Consider the following 19,873-nt stretch of genomic DNA (forward strand, 5'->3'; position numbering starts at 1 on the left):
AGCTGCCTAACAATGTACCACGATGGACTTCACCTCCTCTGCTATGAACTGGCTTTCCGCGCGCCACTCTCATAGGCGACAGTGAAATGACCTCTGGGCATGTAGGATGGTATTTCTTCTATCATATTATTTCCTGAGGCTGAGCGCACAGAAACGGGTAATTTACCAGCTCAACAAGTATCAACATTTCTAAGCTCTTCTATCTATATATTACCGGCAAACATTTTAAATCAGGTGCTTTACCACCTGAATGGATTCCAAATCAGGAAAACTAAGAATAATACAGTTTCGTTTCCAGTAAGCCAATCAGATTTTCCGATAAGACACTGAAGACATCAAATAGAATATCTGAATGTGCAAGTGACATGAGAAAAAACAGATAAATCAGACTTCATCAAAATTTAAAAACTTTTGTGCTTTAAAGGTCATCATCAAGAAAGTGAAAAAGACAAGCCACAGGAGACAATATTTGAAAATCACATTATCTGGTAAGGCGCTCATAACTGAATAATAAAAAGACAAAAACCCAATTTAAAAATAGGTAAAGGACTTGAATAGACATTTCTCCAAAGAAGACATACAAATGACCAATAAGCATATTAAAATCAGTGCTCAACATCATTAGTCATTAGGGAAATACAAATTAAAACCACAATGAGATACCAATTCACACCCACCAGGATGGCTATAATCACAGTGACAGATAATACAGGTGAGGAAGTGGGGGAATCTAGAGCCCTCCTACGTTGCTGGTGGGAAGGTGAAACGGTGCAGCCACTGCTGCACTTCAGAAACCAGTTTGGCAGTTCCTCAGAAAGTTATATATACAGTTACCATAAGACCCAGTAATTCCACTCCTAGGTATATATCAAATAGAAATGAAAATATGTCCACACAAATATTCAGAGCATCCTCATAATAATAGCCAAATAGTAGAAGCAACCTCAACGGCCATCAATGGGTGAATGAATAAACACAATACGGCATGTCCCTATGACGGACTACTGTTCAGCCATAGAAAGGCATGAAGTACTGACACATGCTACAGCATGGACAGAAACATCATGAAGACAGACACAAAATGCCACATATCATGTGACTGCAGTTGTATGAAACACCCAGAATAGGTACATCCATAGCGACAGGAAACAGATTAGGGTTTGCCAAGGGCTGAGGGGAGGGGAGAATGGGGACTGACCACTAATGACGATGAGGTTTCTTTTGGGGGTGATGCAAATGTTCTAAAATTAGGTAGTGGTGATGGTTGCATAAAACTGTGAATATACTAAAAACCACTGAAAGGACTTCAAAAACCCAAGAAAGGTGGAGGACAGAAAGTTACAGCACTCAGTTCTGTAGAAGAGGGTCATCATTCTCACTTCTAAGGTTACAGGTGATGCCATTGATTTATGACTTCCTGATTTGCCTTCCTCTTCCTGACTTCTGCCCTGGGGAAAGGTGAAAGGCAGTGGCTGTGAACGCCAGGTTTGAGGCGAGAGAGGGAAGAGAACCGCAGACCTGGCAGCTAAGGAAGCAAGCGTGCTCACCAGGAGGCCAGGGAGCAGCGGAGCTGAGGGGCAGGGAAGTGCAGGCCCAAGGTACACAGCACCTGACACTCAGGCCTAACTGACATTTGCTATGGGGACTGTTCTCCACCGAGGAAGAGTTACATTATGTCCCTCGTATTTCATTTACTAAGGCTGAGAGGGGAACAACATGAAGATGCATTTGATTTGGGGAAATGGTCCCAATTTCATTCACAACTGAGTCTCAGGGTAGCCCCAACTTGTCTTTCAAATCAATGATGGAGGGGAGCACCACTGCCTACCACTCTCTGGGGGAGTCAGTCATCCATGATGAAGATGATTGAATAACAGCAGTGGGGGAGGGGGGAGGAGGAGCAGCCATTGCCAAAGGTCACTGAGTGTTTAATACCAATACCGTAGGGAGTGCTTTTAGCCACACCCTCTCATTTTACTCTCACAGCAAACCCCAGAGAAGGAACTACTGTCACTCCTGTTGTACAGACAAGAAAAACAAGGCTCAGAGAAGTGCAGTAACCACCTGAAGGGCGCATAGCTAGGAGGCAGCAGAGGCTGGTAAGCTGGTTATGGAGCCTGCCCTCAACGGCTCCACGCACTGAGCTCTCCGAGCAACCACAACACTGCTGGAAGAAGGCCTGCATGACTTTCCTGAGCTGTATTTACCCCCGGTGTTTATTAGGAAAGATTTCAAACATTCAGCAAAGTTCAAAGAATTGTTCAGTGAATACCCACGTACTCACCACCTGGCTACTGCCACGGGGCTACTTCCAGCAACGTGACCCATATAGGTAAGCTGGGGTTGGTCTATTTGTCATACATTTTTTAAAGGGTATCCAATAAAAGCGGTGCTTAAAGGGGAAAGCTCTAATTATCTAGAAACCACTCCTCCAGCAGGCACTCATGGACCACGCCTGACAAGCAAGGCAGCAATTACGGTGAGGAGACACAGTTTGCCGAGTCGAGCCCCGAGTGAGGTGAGCTGTATAAATGTGAGGTTCTGTGCTGCCAGAGACTCGCAGCAAAGGACCAGACAACAACTGCAGGTTCTTCATTCTTTGTACAATCCTTTCTACACCCTTTCTCGAAAGCTTCTGTCTTATAAATGGATTGCTTTTTTAATGAGGAAATAAGACTGAAAGTGCATAGCTTTCCCCCCAGAATCTGTCTTTGGAACCTGGGGATTGCTCAATTCCCTAAATTAACAAAGCTGCAGCTAATTGTCACTGTACTTCAACACTGCAAAATATCACACATATGGGGGCTGGAAATGAGTTTGTAGATCAAACTCTTATTAAAGTGTTTAGCTTTAAATTATAGATAAGTCTGAAACTTTCTGTTGTTGTTTTAATTCTCAGGAAGGAACTGAAAGGACAGTAAGAGTTCAACAAAAGATTTCAAATGTTTAGAAGGCGGCTGTCAGTAGACGCTTTCCAAATGTTATGGTGGCCGGGCCTCGGCCCTCCTGGACATGCAACCCACAATTTATTGATAGAAACAGGAATAATGGGAGAAGCTGACAGAGTTATAGAAACATAATCAGAGATTTCAATACACTACTCGTGGTTTTGAAAGCTCAAGTAGACAACAAGAAAGGATGTAAAGAATGAGACTTCTGTAACGAGGATGATTTGACAGATTTGGGTAGTCCTGAATATTCCACAGTAATCAACTTCATATTCTTTTAAGAACATTCATGAGACATATTTAAAAGTGGGTCATGTGTGGGGCTTCCCTGGTGGTGCAGTGGTTGGGGGTCCGCCTGCCGATGCGGGGGACGCGGGTTCGTGCCCCGGTCCGGGAGGATCCCGCATGCCGCGGAGCGGCTGGGCCCGTGGGCTGTGGCCGCTGGGTCTGCGCGTCCGGAGCCTGTGCTCCGCGACGGGAGAGGCTGCAGTGGTGAGAGGCCCGCGTACCACAGAAAGAAAAAAAAAAGTGGGTCATGTGGTATAACAGATCACAAGGAAACCTCAACTCATTCCAAAATAAAAATTTGCAGGTAGCATTCCCTTTTCTTTGTAATTGTTAGCAATACAGATTTACATTGAAATGTATCTTTTTTCCTTTCTATTTCAAATGATGCTCTATGTAGAGTTTCTCTCAGAAATAATGAAGAAAAGTGAAAATCCTTCCTATTCTCCCCAGAGATAGCCACTGTTAACAATCTAGGGCCCATTATTTCAGATATGTTTTCTAGACATAAGTTACTACAACCAATTTTTTAAAAAACCAAAAAAGGAGTTGTATTTTTACATTCTGTTCTGATCCTCTTCTTTTCTTCCCACAACAATGTAGTTCCAACATCTCTCCATGTCAGAACCTACAGTTTATCTCACTCTTTTAAACACTGTTCCAATTTATGCGTGTATCATAATTTACTTAACCAACCTAGCTCTTAACAGACATTTGCATTTCGCCAATTTTTGAAACTCTTACAAAAATGTTTCAATGGTTATCCCTGCGAATACTTTTGCGCATTTGAAAATATCTGAAATTCTGAATTTCTTATAAGTACAACTGCTGTGGCATTTAAAATACTGTCAGTAAACTACAAAACTGCCCTCTAAATAGGTGGTACTGATTTTCACCCCCATCACCAGAGAATGAAGTGATCTAAGTGTCACTGCATGTCATCACTACTTCTAGTCTTTGCTAATACATACATGAAAAACTGGTCACTACTGTTTTAACTTGCATTTCTTTACAGGCAATGGCTGAGAAGCTTTTCATGTGTTACTGACATTTTGTGATAAATTATTTTTTGTCCATTTTTCTATGGATTTTAAGAGTTCTCTATATATTAAGGAAATTGGCTCTTCATCATCTATCAGAGGAAGCTGTGGTTTATACCAACATTGCAAGGATGTTTTAAAACTAGGAAATCTCTAAAAATCATTAACATCATCAATAAATTAAAGGAGAGAAACCAAAACAGCACGTAATAGGATTACACTCACGTTTTTTCTTGTGGTAAAAAACACGTAGCTTAAAATTTACCATCTTAACTACTTTTAAGTGTACAGTAGTGTTAACTACACCCACACTGTTGTATGTCGGATTTCCAGACCTCTTTTTATCTTGCAGAACTGCAACACTATACTCACTGAACAAAAATGGGTCCCCTTTCCCCTTCCCCAGCCCCTGAGAACCACCATCCTACTTTCTGCCTCTACAAGTTTGACAACTTTAGACGCCTCGTGTAAGTGGATCCATGCAGAACTTGTGTTTCTGTGACTGGCTTATTTCACTATGTCCTCAAGGTTCACCCATGTGGTATCATGTGACAGGATTCCCTTCCTTTGAAGGGTTGAATAATATTCCATAGTGTGTGTATACATATACATACATATATATACATTGTGCATGTGTATATATACATATATATGTGTGTGTGTGTATACATTTATGTGTGTGTGTATTCTCCACATTTCCTTTATCCATTCATCTGGTGACGGACATTTAAGTTGCTTCCATATCTTGGCTATTGTAAACAATGCTATGAACATGGGTGTACAAATATCAAATACAAATATCCTGCTTTCAATTCTTCTGGATATAAACCCTGAAGTAGGTTTGCTGGACACATGGATTTACTAAGGAACCTTCATAATGTTTTCCATAGCATCTACACCATTTTACATTCCCAACAGTGACAAGGGTTCCAACTTTTCCACACCCTCACCAACACTTATTATTTTTGTGTGTGGGTTTTTTTTGGGGGGGGGGCGTGGGGTAGATAGTGGCCATCCTAACAGGCATGAGGTGATATCCGATTTGGTTTGATCTGCATTTCGCTAATGATTAGTGATGTTGAGCATCTCTTCATATGCTTGTTGGCCTTTTGTATAGCTTCTTTGGAGAAATGTCTATCCAAGTCCTTTGCCCATTTTTAATCAGGTTGTTTTCTGTTTTTGTGTTGTAAGAGTTCTTTATGTATTCCAGATATTAACCCATTATCAGGTATATGGTTTGCAAATATTTTCTCCCATTCTATAGGTTGCCTTTTCTTTCTGTTCACTGTTTCCTTTGATGCACAGAAGCTTTTAAGGTTAATATAGTCCCATTTGTCTATTTTTGCTTTTGTTGCATGTGCTTTTTGTGTCATAGCCAAGAAATCACTGCCAAACCAATATCATGAAGCTTTTCCCCTATGTTTCCTTCCAGGAGTTTTACAGTTTCAGGTCTTTATTTTTGACTTAATTTTTATATATGATGTAAAGTAACGGTCCAACTTTATTCTTTTTCATGTGGATGTCCAGTTTTCCCACATCACCATTTGTTGAACATTTGCTGAAGAGACTATCCTTTCTCCACTGTGTAGCCTTGGCATCCTTGCTGAAGATCATTTGGTCATATGTGAGAGAGTTTTACTTCTGGGCTCTGTATTCTGTTCCATTGGTCTGTGCCTGTCTTTATGCCAGTACCATACTGTTTCTATCACTGTAGCTTTGTAATATATTTTGAAATCAGGATGTGTGAGGCCTCTAGCTTTGTTTTTCTTTCACAAGATTGTTTTGGCTATTCAGGGTCCTTTGAGATTCCATATGAATTTTAGAATTTTTTTTCCATTTCTGCAAGCAAATGTCAATGGGATACCGATAGGGATAGCACTGAACCTGTAGATTACTTTGGGTAGTATGGACATTTTAACAATATTAAGTTTTTCAATCCATGAACATGAGATGTCTATTTACTTGCATCCTCTTTAATTTCTTTTGGAATTGTTCTGTAGTTTTTAATGTACAAGTCTTTTGACTCCTTGATTAAGCTTAGGTATTTTATTCTTTCTGACACTATTGTAAATGAGATTATTTTCCTAATTTCCTTTTTGGATTTTTCCCTGTTAGTATATAGAAGCTGATTTTGTTGTGTGTTGATTTTGTGTCCTGTAACTTTGTTGAATTCCTTTGTTCTAACAGTTATTTTGGTGGAATCTTTAGGGTTTCCTATCTATATGATCATGTCACCTGTGTACAGAGACAATTTTACTTTTTCCTTTCCAAGTCAGATGCCTCTGCTAAGACTTCCAGTAGTTTAAAAGAGGTGGTAAGAGTGGGCATCCTTGCCTTGTTCCTAATCCTAGATGAAAAGCTTTCAGTTCTTCACCATTAAGAATAATGTTAGCTGTGGGCTTTTCATATATGGCCTTTATTATGCTGAGGTAATTACCTTCTATTCCTAGTTTGTTGAAGGTTTTTATCATAAAGGATGTTAAATTTTATCAAGTGCTTTTTCTTCATCAGTTGAGATGATCACATGGTTCTTAGTTCTGTTAATGTTGTATATTACATTGATTGATTTTCACAAATCCTCCCACTTGGTCATAGTATATAATCCTTTTAATATGCTGTTGAATTCAATTTGCTAGTATTTTGTTGAGCATTTTTATATCAACATTCATCAGGAATATTGGTCTGCAGTCTTCTTTTCTTGTAGTATCTTTGTCTGGTTTTGGTATCAGGTAATGCTGACCTCATGAGTTTGGAAGTGTTCCCTCCTCTTCAATTTTTGGAAGAGTTTGAGAAGGTTTGGTGTTAAAATTCATTCATTCATTCATTTATTTTTTTAATAAATTTATTTCATTTATTTATTTATTTATTTTTGGCTGTGTTGGGTCTTTGTTGCCATGCATGGGCTTTCTCTAGTTGCGGCAAATGGGGACTCTTCTTTGTTGCGATGCGTGGGCTTCTCATTGCAGTGTCTTCTCTTGTTGTGGAGCATGGGCTCTGAGCATGCAGGCTTCAGTAGTTGTGGCGTGTGGGATTCAGTAGTTGTGGCTTGCAGGCTCTAGAGCGCAGGCTCAGTAGTTGTGGTGCATGGGCTTAGTTGCTCCGCAGCATGTGGGATCTTCCCGGACCAGGGCTTGAACCCGTGTCCCCTGCATTGGCAGGCAGATTCTTAACCACTGTGCCACCAGGGAAGTCCCATTCATTCATTTATTATTGAGGTACAGGTGAATTCAAATTTTTTAAATGTTTGGTAGAAATCTCCAGTGAAGCCATTTGGCTTTTCTTTGTTAAAAGGTTTTTGATTACTGATTTAATCTCCTTATTAGTTATAAGTCTGGTCAGATTTTTTATTTCTTCATGATTCAGTCTTGAAGGTTGTATGTTGTATGTATTGCAGAATTTACCCATTTCTTCTAGGTTATCCAATTTGTTGGCATATAATAGTCTCTTATGATCTTTTTTATTTTTGTGGCATCAGTTGTACTGTCTCCTCTTTCATTTCTGATTTTTGTTATTGGGTCTTCTCTGTTTTATTCTTAGTCTGGCTAAGCATTTGTGAATTTTGTCTGTCCTTAAAAAAAAACAAACTCAACTCTGTTTTGAATATTTCTACTGTTTTTTATTCTCTATTTTCCCTCTAATCTTTATTATTTCCTTCCTTCTGCCAGCTTTGGGTTTAGTTTGTTCTTCTTTTTCTAGTTCCTTGAGGTATAAAGTTAGTTGACTTGAGATCTTTCTTCTTTTTTTAATGAAAGTATTTACCGCTATAAATGTCCCTCTTTGTATTGCTTTTGCTGCATACCTAAGTTTTGGAATGTTGTGTTTTTGTTTTCATTTGTTTCAAGGTATTCTCTAACTTCCCTTGTGATTTCGTCCTTGACCCACTGGTTGTTCAAGAATGTGTTGTTTCATTTCCTCATATTTGTGAATTTTTCAGTTTTCCTTCTGCTCTTGGTTCCTAGTTTCATTTCACTGTGGTCGAAAAAGATACTTGATACAATTTCAATCTTCTTAAATTTCTTAAGACTTGTTTTGTGTCCTAACATGGGATCTATCCTAGAAAATGTTCTCTGTGCACTTGAGAGGGTGTATATTCTGCTGTTGCTGGGTGAAGTGTTCTATATATGTCCATTAGGTGCAGTTGTTCTTTAGTGTTATTCAAGTCTAAACAACCATTCTTGAAAAGATTTAGCAAATGAAGGAAATAAAGGAAAAAAGAAGGAAATGTCCTTAGATGAAGGATTTCTCCCAGAAACCACAGCAAACATTATACCTAATAGTGAAACATTCAAGTCAGGAACAAGATAAGGATTCCCGCTATTATCATTTGACAGAGTAATAGGATGCTAGATGGTAAAAACTGCTGAGACAAAGCAGTGTTACTTGCATATGAGGGGACTGTCTAGTAAGAAAACCCCCTGAAAATTTATTATAACTAATAAGAAAACTGACAGGATGATGAGATATATCTGCAACACACACATATCATTAAGTTTCCCATATGCCAAAAGTAATCAATTAGAGAAGGAAATGGAGGTGGGGAGAGAGTGAGCCCATTCACATTAACAAGCAAATGTGGAAAAGACCTCAGAATAAACCTTGTATCACCTCACACCTGTCAAAATGGCTATCATCCAAAAGTCTACAAATAACAAATGTTGGTGAGAATGTGGAGAAAAGGGACCCTTGTACACTGTTGGTGAGAATGTAAATTGGTGCAGTCACTATGGAAAACACTATGGAGGTTCCTCAAAAAACTAAAAATAGAACTACCATATGATCCAGCAATCTCACTCCTGGGCATATATCTGGAAAAGATGAAAACTCAAATTTGAAAAGATACATCACCCCAATGTTCACAGCAGCACTATTTATAATAGCCAAGATATGGAAGCTACCTAAGTGTCCATGAACAGATGAATGAATAAAGAAGATGTAGTGCGTGTATGTGTGTGTGTATGTGCATATATATACATATATATGTGTGTGTGTGTATATACACACACACATACATATGTGATAGAATATTACTCAGCCATAAAAAAGAATGAAATTCTGCCATTTGCAACAACATGGATAGAACTAGACAATATTATGCTTAGTGAAATAAGTCAGACAGAGAACGACAAACACTCTATGTTGTCACTTATATGTAGAATCTAAAGGGTAAAACAATCAACTGTATATAACAAAACAGAAACAGACTTACAGATATAGAGAACAAACTAGTGGTTACCAGTAGGGAGAGGGAAGGGGGTAGGTAAGATAGGGGTATGGGATTAACAGACACAAACTACTCTGTATAAAATAAACAACAAGGATATATTGTACAGCACAGGGAAATACAGCCATTATTTTGCAATAACTTTAAAAGGAGTATAATCTATAAAAATACTGAATCACTATGTTGTATACCTGAAACTAATATAGTATTATAAATTAACTATACCCAATTTAAAAAAAATTTTAAATAAATCTGATAAGATATGTGTAAAATCTATATGACAATAACTATAAAACTTTAATAAGAACAAAAAAGACTTAAATATATAGAGAGTCATAGCATATTCCTAGAGCTAAAGATCTGCATTTATATAGATGTCAATTCTCTCTAGATTAATCTCTAAATTCAGAAGAATTATAATCACAATCAAAATTCCATCAGGTAAAGCAAGTATTGTAAAATGTTAATGGTAAAATCTAGGTGGTGAGTATACGCATGTTCATTATAAAATTCTTTCAGTTTTTCTGTATGTTTGAAACTTTTTATTTAAAATATGTTGGGAGAAATGCATCATGATTTTTGATGGAATCTGACAAGCTGAATCTGAAATTCCTCTGGAAGGAAAAAAGTACAAAACAGCTTTAAAAGTTTTGAGACAGAACTATTTAGAGGAACTTACTTTACATCAAAACATATTTTAAGGCTAGAGTGATTAAAATAATGTATGATCAGCATAAGAATTGACAACTGGATGAATGGATCATTTACATACACTTTGAATACATGGGATTTTCAGGCTATGAAAGCAGTGCTACTTTTAAATCAGTTGGGAAAGAGAGGCAAATAAGTATTAGGACAACTGAGTTCAACACATTATAAAGAACAATATTTTTCAAGCGAATTTAATAGAGAAATATAACAAGCAAAATTACAAACATAGTAGAAAAAAAAAAAGAGAAGTTTATAGTTGTGCTGAACATTTTAAAGTTCTTCCTATGCAAGACTCAAAACCTAGAAACCACAAAAGAAAAGGTTGATTGATTTGACTACATAAATATTAAAAACTTTTGAATAGTAAAGGAAGCCATTAATAAGGGTTAAACACAAGTGACATACTGGGACAAATTTTATAAAGCACATTATAAATAATTAATATTTACAATGTGTAAGACAAAAATATAGAAAAAGCTGCAAAGAAAATGAACAAGCAAAATACACAAGCTATAAACTAGGAAAGATGCTCAACCTCACTAGTAATCAGGGAAATTGAAATTAAATAAAAAATGAGGTTTTTTTTCCCCATTCTTCACAGATTGGCAAAAATTGGAAAGACAGACCATACAGTATTCATGCACCATTGGTGAGAGCATAAATTGGTGAAATTTTTATTACGGTCAATCTAGTAACAGCCACCAAAATTTTAAAAGGCATATCCTTTTATCTAGCCATTTCACTTCTAACAACCCACATAGTCTGATGAAGTACTAAAATACAGGCACATGATCACAACGATATCAATAAGGTCATTCACTGCATCATTTCTTAGCATTAAAAATGTCCATTAGTAAAGTAGTGATAAAACAAAAAGCAGAACATATGTACTAGGAAATGAAATGCAGCCACTGAAAAGGATTAAGACCTATGTGTACTGATGTAAACATATCTCCAAGACATATTTAAACAATAAAATATGTAAATATACTGCATAATAAAATACATGATTTCATCGTATAGTGAACAATCTATCTAGACTTGTATTTGTTTGAATATGAACAGAATTTAGAAGAACAAAGGATAAATACTGATCCATTAAACAATAATGACTTTATCAGGAAGGAGAAGGGCATTTACTCTTTTTTTTTAACTTTATGCCTTCTATATTGTTTGAATTTGTTACAATCACGTGTTGCTTTTAATTTTTAAAATAGCAGTAAGGATTAAAATAAATAGAATGATTAGTGCCAGTGAGCAGTACGCCCTGCAAATAGGGTAGCCAGCATACAGAATGGTTGTGAATTGCTCATTTACAGCTGGGAGGTTTCAGTGTGACGTGAACCATTCTGTGCACAAGAGGTACAAGAGGGGGAATGGGGGCGGCATCCTGATACCCCAAGGCCTTGTCAAAATGGAGCCCTATTCTGTGCCACTATCTTATCATTTACTTTGCAAACTTGCCTTGCTGAAGTCATTCAACTGGAACAATAAATGATAACTGCCATGGATTTCCCTGTACCAGGGAGGCGGAGGGAATCGGACCACTCACTGTTTTCAAGTATCATTTTCAAGTCATCAGTGGATTTGACCATTTTGTTGAACCCTTGCCATCCTGAAATCCTTACGGGCACAATTTGATTAGGCAGAATCCTTGGAAGTGCAGTTTTTACCCTTGAAAATAGCCCGAGTTAACAAACATCCTAAAAATTACATATCGGTGTGAAGTCACACATAATAGCTGAAAAATTTAGTAAACCCTACACACTGGAAGTGTCAAAAAGTTGTATGGGGGCCAGATGTGCAAGAAAAGTGAAACAGAACACCCAGAAGGTTCTTGTGTGAATTCAGTCCGGGCTGTAAGTGACAGAACGTATAAATACCTTTTAGAGTCGCTGTTTGGCATGAATCAAGTGATCCCAGTAGCAGTACTGTGAACCACTGCCATAAACTCTGAATTAAATCAATGGGTTCCATCTCCAGAGACTTCTGAAGTATAAGATAATACCACACAAAAGTGGATCAATTTGCACTAATGGCGCCACCGCTATGCTAGAAAGTCTGAGAAATTTCCATGCCAACCAGGAAACTGGATTTACTTCAATTCTCTCTCTCAAAGTGCTTCATAGCCTGCAAAGCGCTTTCGTCTCTCTCAATTCATCCCAGTAGCCTCCAGAGTTGGTTATTATTGCCCCTGTGCCCATAGCACCGAGGAGCTATTGAGCAAGAAAGGGGAGGTGACAGGACCAAAGTCACACGCAGATTCGTATGTGAGCCTGATGTTTTAACTCCTATGTTCTTTCTTAGGCCACATCCACTATGAATACCAACTGAATAATAAACCCACTACCTATAATTATTTTTTACATTAGGTACATTATTAATTGCATAATTTTGGGCCTTCTTACAGAGGGCTCAAAGATTTTTCCAAGCTGAGTTTGTCCAGTGTTGTTATTTTTAAAGATTAAAATGACTTGACAGGGCTATCATGATCCTTAATATGTATAACATTTTTAGACTGACAGAAGAGGGGAGGGATTACTTACTCTCATGACTAGAGAACTCTGTTACAGTGGGGCTAAGTGATTAGACCGAGGTCAGTCAGCAGGAACCTACAACAAAAAGAACACAAGGGAGACCATCCATCCTCAGGAATGTATATGGGCAGGACCTTGGCAGCCCAGCAGATCTGCTGGCTGGAATTGTCAGATTTCTGCTGAAACAAAGAAAGGAGTTACAAAGAACTGAAGTCTGTCTCCGAGCCCAAGGCCTCCAGTGTCAAAGCCACGTCAAGCCCAGAGCTGGCCTCATTTTGCTCTCTGGATACTTACGGGTCACAATACTTCCTGCATTTAGTAATCACCATCCAGCGGAGGGCTCGGGGCCAGAGCTCTCTACTTATTTGTCCCCCTCAAAGAATTCTTGTTTCTGTCAAGTCACCAACAGAAATAGCCTGCTCCCGTCAGATGTCATCACCTCTACAGTGAACAGTAATTCACTCTTTCTCAAGCTCAGAGAGGCGATGATGATAAAAAAATACAGTGGCCTCAGAATTAAAGGGACTTTAGAGACCACATATTTCAATCGCTCTTCTTTGCATGAATCATCTTGAAAGTATCACTACTGTGGTTAGATGGCTAACCACGCAGTCCTTCCAGGTGGTTAGGCTGGCCTATGCTTGACTACCTCCAGAGACGGGAGGTCAGCACCTACTGGGCTTGAAAAGATGTTGGAAATGGCTCCTTGTAGTCAGCACCCCCAAAATTACCTTCCTGTGTGTTTTACTCACTAAATTTAATTTTTCACTCAAAAATAGTTGAGGACTTACTATGTGCTAGGCACTGGGTGTGCAAGGATTTTTTAAAAGATGCCACCCCTGTACTGAAGAAGCTTATCACTTATTCTCATCTGTAATCTGGGGCTTACTTTCCTTCTGCACACAGTGGACTTCCCTGACCACCTGCAGTTGGGTGTAAACAGTGAAATGTAAGCAAATGTGTCGTCTCTAGGGAAAAGCATTAAGAGAAAGTACACGCTTTGCTTCACTGTTTACTCTCTGGCCTGGCAACTGGCAATGTTTCAGATCATGGTTACTGTTAGCCTGGGTTAGGGAAAACAAAAGCTGACCTGCAATGTACACATAACGTGAGCAAGAAATAACCCTTGTCGTTTTAAGCCACTGCAGTTTTTGGAGTTGCTTGTTACTACAGCATAATCCAACCCATCCTGACAGATACACAGTACAAGGGAAGCCAGACAAATAAATCAACAAAAATCGAATGACAAGCCGAGTGTTGCAGTGGAGGCATTGCAAGATTCAGTGAGGGTGTAGGAAAAGATTTACCACCACCTAAGTTTTCTGGAGTTGGGTAAGGCTTCACAGAAGGGGCAGCCTTTGAAACAGACATTGGAGGATGAGTAGATACTGACAAGCAGACATGTTAAGAAAAAGGTGCTCTAGACAGAGGAACTCTTTATGCAGAACCACGGAGGAAAGAGGGGACATGGTTGGAGAGCTACCAAGGAGTTCGGCTTTGCTGGCATATGAGTCTGAATGTGGTGTATTTCCCATGAAGCTAAAGAAGCTGAAGCTGCAGGGACCCTCACTTGATGGGCACTTTCCAAGGAATGTATCTATATTTTTATAAATTTATGCTTATATTCTAGACACGTCCCCTCGCCCTCAGGAGACCCTCCCTCCTAATGTTCAGGTTCCACCAAAGCTGGGTCTGCTTCTGATGGGGTAGAGGGCAGTAGGAGATGACAACAGGTATACAGAGAAGATCTGAAGACCTATAAATCTTCCACATGACACCTTTTTCAACATTTGAAAAAAGGAATCATGTTCCCTAAGAGTCTTTTACCCCCCAAGCCAGTCATTCTCATTCCTGCACTTGGGGTCATGGGTTGGAATGTCTGGCGTCATCTCAATTGCTCTTCTCTGAATGTGCTATTTGTCTAGAGCCCTCTTAAGAGTGGCACCTGAATCCAAATCGAATTCTCCAGATGGAGTCTGAATGTATTTATCACTTTTCTTAATGGAGTTTCATGCATCATACTTAATCCTTCCATAAAAGTTGTTACCCAGGGCTTCCCTGGTGGCGCAGTGGTTGGGAGTCCGCCTGCCGATGCAGGGGACACGGGTTTGTGCCCCGGTCCGGGAAGATCCCACATGCCGCGGAGCGGCTGGGCCTGTGAGCCATGGCCGCTGAGCCTGCGCGTCCAGAGCCTGTGCTCCGCAACGGGAGAGGCCGCAGCAGTGAGAGGCCCGCATACCACAAAAAAAAAAAAAAAAAAGTTGTTACCCAATGATGCCAGGTTATTTACACTGTGAAATTCCCCAGAAAAATATAAGCATTGCTCTTGGATTTAATTCACCCCCAATACCAATACCAAAATACAACACTTGATTGTTTCCCTTTAGGTTTGGCAGACTGTGAAGAACAAGTTTGATAGAGAAAAGAAAGAAAGTTAATTCATTTAACAAATGTTTACTAAGCACCTACCCCATGCCAGGCACTGTCCTAGACGCTAGAATATGGGTAAGGCAAAAAAGAGGTATAAAATTCTCTGCCGTCCTGGAGTTTACATTCTAGTTTAGGGGACAGACAATAAACCAAATAGATAAGTGAAATTGTGTGTTAAAGAGGAGTAAGTACAATGGAGAAAAATAAAGCAGGGAAGGGGGACAAGGAATGTGGTAGGTGGGGAGGGGATGAGGTGGCAATGTTAATTATGGTGGCTAGAATGGCTCTGCTGAGAACATGACATTGGAGCAGGGACTCAGAGGTGAGGAAGTGAGCCATCTGGAGTTGAAGAGTGTCCCAGGCAGAGGCACAAGCTGGTGCAAGGACCTTGAGGTGGGAATGTGTCTGGTTTGTTCAAAGAACAGCAAGGAGGCCAGCACAGCTGAGTGGGAGTAGTCAAGAGAGAGCAGGAGAAGACAGGGTCAAAGAGGTGGGGAGGCAGACTGTGCAGGGCCATTGTGACGACTTGGGTTTCTCTGAGATGGACAGTGCCCTGGGGGGGCTTGGAGCAGAGGGTTGATGTGATCTGACTTGTGTCCCACAGGACGCATCTGCTGGCCGTGTTGAGAACAGGCCACAGGAAAAGCAAGAGGAGAAGCAGAAACCTGTCAGGAGGGTATGGCAGCAATCCGGGCAGGAGATGACAACAGCCTGGTCCAGGACAGTAGAGATGGAGGTAAAGAGAGATGTCTGGATTCTGGACACATTCTGAAAGTAGAGCTGACAAGATTTCCTAAGGATGGAGCATGTGAACATCGCATCCACAGGAATCAAGGATGACTCTGGGGTTTTTGACCTAAGCAACCGGAAGGGTGGTGCTGCCATCAACCAAGATAGGTTTGAACCTGGGAAGCTTACTATCAAAAGCCAAAGCAAATGCGCACTGAGACTGGAAGGTCCCTTTCTAGGTGGAAAACTGGACTGGGCTGGTTTGGACATAAGAATTTCAGAGAACTAATGGGTCAGGCTGCTAATGAGCAGGGAGGCTGTGCAAGGCCAGCGCCCCAGTGAAAATTCTGGTGTCTGCCGAAACCTGCTCGAACCCACAGAGAAACTATGGGAAGCAGGGTGGGGGCTGGAGGGTGAGGAGGTGGGGACAGGGGGAAGCTGGGGACAAACCGAGGCTACTTTGAAAGCCAACTAGTCAGGACCGGCACCTTTCAAAGTTAATCATGTTACAGGGAAATGTACTTGAATCCCAAATGCTGTTCCAAGTACAAAAGTAAATTACTTTATTAAATTTAAAACTAAAAATTCAAGAGAGCAAAATAGGAAGTGGTTTGTTCTGGATATGGTTTTCCTTCTGAATCGCATTGGTTTTGTTTTAACTGAACTTTTCCAGCATGGGTCAGAGACTTTACAGGCTAGATAGCTTGCAGGCCAGTGGGCACGCCTGAGCCTCTCAGGAGCATTCATCTAAAGCGAACTCTCTGGCTCTCCCCCCTGGGGGCTCTGTTCTCCTCTCCCCTCCCAGGCTCAGCCTGCACCGTGGACTTTCTTCAGTGGCCCCACTACAGAGCCCAGCAAGAGCTCACACACAAGAAAGGATGCTCCATTGCACTCAGAGCACGAGAAATACTAATTAAAACCAATCTTGATTCTCCTTCTTTCACTTACTTTGGAAAAGCTTGAAACACGTGACAATGTACTGAGTTGGCAGGGAAGTGAGGAAATTAGGCGCTCTCACACACGGCTTGTGGGAGTGAGAAGTGGTAAAATCTCTACCGAGAATATTTAACAATAGCTAACAAAATTACAAACGCTCACCCGCTTTGATTCAGCAAGTCTGCTTCTAGGAACATAGCCTACAGATGTGCTTGTCCATGAGCGCAGTGTTGTAGGTATAAGGTGGTCCACTGTCAACCCCGTAGTAACAAAGAGCTGGAAATAACCTAACTGTCCCACAAATAGGGGAAGGGGAATAACATGCACCCGTGAAAAAGAGTGGGGCACACTTTTTACACTGCTATGGATTAAGCTTCAAGATATCTTTTTTTTTTGGGGGGGGTATAGTTGATTTACAATGTTCTGTTAGTTTCAGGTGTACAGCAAAGTGAATCAGTTATACATATATATATATATATATATATATATATATATATAATCCACTCTTTTTTTTTTTTTTTTTAGATTCTCTTCTCATTTAGGCCATTACAGAGTATTGAGTAGAGTTCCCTGTGCTTTTCAGCAGGTTCTTATTATTCGTATTAGTTACCTATTTTATACATAGTAGTGTGAAGATGTCCTGATATATGTTGTCTTTTAAAAAGCACAGTGCAGAAGAAAAAACATACACGTGCTTATGTATACACGCACTTCAAATCTCTCCAGACCAGGACGTGAGAAACTAGTAACAGCGGCTGCCTCTGGGGAGGGGGACGGGGTGACAGGGAAGCTTTTCCCTGTGAACCGTTTCAAATGCCGAACAATGTGAAGGTGCTAGATATTCAAAACAAAAGATTAAAATGTGAATAAATATATACATGGAAAAATGTTAACCCCTTTCCTAAAGTATGTGAGTTGTTACAAACAGCAACAAATGAAGCAGTGAGTGGCTGCTGGGGCTGGGCAGAGGGCCTTCAAGAATATGTGACTGGGGCCCAACACCATGTAGAGCTCCTCCACAGTTCAAACTTCTAATCAATACAGATGGGCTTGTGTTTAACTTCTGTAGTGGTGCGCAAGGGCACATCACCTACAGCTAAATAGAATACCTGCAGCTAAATATACTCCGCCTGCCTCCAGCCTAAAGCCATGGTTGTAAAGTGACTTCTAAGCATGCAAGTTGGAGGAATGGGACAGTACATGCAGAGCAACCTCTTTCCCAATCAAAAAATCCTACAGCAACCTGTTATCCAGTCTCCATTTGAGTACCTCCATGGTCTGAGAGCTCATTATCACTTACAGCAATTTATTAAAAGCTCTTTTCTTAGTTGGACCTGATTCCCAGGTTTTAGACTTGTGTTTTGAACAGACACAGAACAAGTCAACACTCTTCACTATGTGAGCAGTCAACTCTCTCTATACATCAGCCTTTCACGCAGTTGAAGGTTGTCATTTCATCCTTTAGTATTCACCTCTGCAGTGTAAGCATCCCGAATTCAACCCACTCTCTCTCTAGTGACCTGCTTTTTGAACACTCTCTATTTTGTCTATGTCTCTCTCAAAATGTGGCAATTAGAACCAAACAAGCATTCAAGATTTAGCCTAAACAGAAGAGAATTAAACCAGGCAGTGTTTTAATTATTCTACTACCACTGCTAATACTATCAGAAATCTATCCAGGGAGAAGTTCTATTTTCTTTTTCTCCCCACACAAACGAGGGATTTGAGGCCCAGAGAGGTGAGGTGACCCAGTGGGACAAGGGAACACTGTTGGAATTTGGTGGGACTGGGATTCTTTCATCACGAGGCCATTGGAGTACACATTTTACAATTCTGATAGAGCAGTTAGTTCTCTTTCTTCCCCTTTGAATTCTACCTTCTCGTCTTTTTTTTTCCTTCCAGTTTTACTGAGATATAATTGACATACAGCACTTCATAAGTTTAAAGTGTACAGCCTAATGATTTGACTTCCCTACAGCATGAAATGGTGACCACAATAAGTTTAGTGAACATCCATCATCTCAGACAGATACAGTAAAGAAAAAGAAATTTAAAAAAATTTTTTTCCTTGTGATGAGAACTCTTAGGATTTACTCTTAACAGATTTCCTATATAACATCCAGCAGTGTTCACTGTATTTATCATGTTGTACCTGACATCCCTAGTGCTTATTTATCTCCTAACTGGAAGCCTGTCCCTTCTGACTGCCTTCATCCTATTCCCCCTCCCCTCACATACCCACCTTCTCGTCTTGAGGGAATGTTTCGGTTTCTTGTCTTCGTTATAGCCATGCCACAGGGGTCACAGCTCTGCGGCCAATGAGGCTCTTGTGGGCTCCAGAGGGCCTGGGTGGGGATGGCATCTGGGGCCCCTCCGTGCCGCTAACACCTCTCTCCCCAGGGATAACAGCCCTTGCGAGATCTTCTCTGAAAACCCTCTTCAAACATCTAAGTCAGCCCAACCTCCGCCCTGAACGGTCTTCTAGCACAGCACCATCTTTCACAACACTTATCAAAATTTGTCATTGGCTCCTTATTCACATCTTTTCCTGCTTACTGTCTCTCACAGTTGGCTGTAAGCTCGATGAAGTCGGGGCCTAAACCCCCAGTGTCCTCAGCATCCAGCTCAGTGCCTGGCACACAGTAATGATTTTCAGTGAGTGAATGGACGAATAAATGGCAGCTGAGAATGGGGTCAACAACTCTAATCAGACAGAGCTGGGTCTGTGTCCCAGAGCCCTGCCACTGTGAACTGTGTGTTCCTGGGCAAATGACTCAATTCCTCACTGGTAAGATGGAGACAATGACGCCTAACTCACAGAGCTGACATGATATTCAGTGAATTGATGAGTGCACATAAGCATTTAGCGTGCCGCCTCGTTCACAGTAAGCGCTCAGTAAATCACAGTTACTGCAGCAATTGCGGCTGCCCTAATTCCACCACCTTCCACTCAGAGGCTGGCCACTGGAGGATGACAATTAACTGGAATAGCAAAAGGTACACCCGCTCTTTTATCCTGTTTGCTTTTTTTAAAAG

The 19,873-nt window shown here is 40.4% G+C and overlaps 1 protein-coding gene and 1 long non-coding RNA gene across 9 annotated transcripts in view; one reads left to right on the forward strand and one right to left on the reverse strand.

The window, feature by feature from the left end:
- The window catches only part of ZHX3 (zinc fingers and homeoboxes 3), a 141,222-nt gene that overhangs the window by 6,882 nt on the left and 114,467 nt on the right, over positions 1 to 19,873 (reverse strand). The window contains exon 4 of one of the 8 annotated variants that reach the window (XM_022592404.3): positions 12,752 to 12,918. The exons of the other annotated variants lie outside the window; for them this stretch is intronic. The gene's annotated coding sequence lies outside the window, so the exon portion shown is untranslated. The remainder of the gene's footprint in view (positions 1 to 12,751; positions 12,919 to 19,873) is intronic. 8 annotated transcript variants of the gene reach the window in all.
- Positions 858 to 18,454, forward strand: LOC111184174 (uncharacterized). Its single transcript, XR_002647198.3, has 3 exons — positions 858 to 2,332; positions 2,436 to 2,518; positions 15,777 to 18,454. It is a non-coding gene; the product is annotated as an uncharacterized LOC111184174 (long non-coding RNA).

Source organism: Delphinapterus leucas, chromosome 15 (assembly GCF_059928025.1).
Source record: "Delphinapterus leucas isolate spDelLeu-1000000601 "Yukka" chromosome 15, BTC_Dleu_Yukka2, whole genome shotgun sequence".
Classification (NCBI taxonomy): domain Eukaryota; kingdom Metazoa; phylum Chordata; class Mammalia; order Artiodactyla; family Monodontidae; genus Delphinapterus; species Delphinapterus leucas.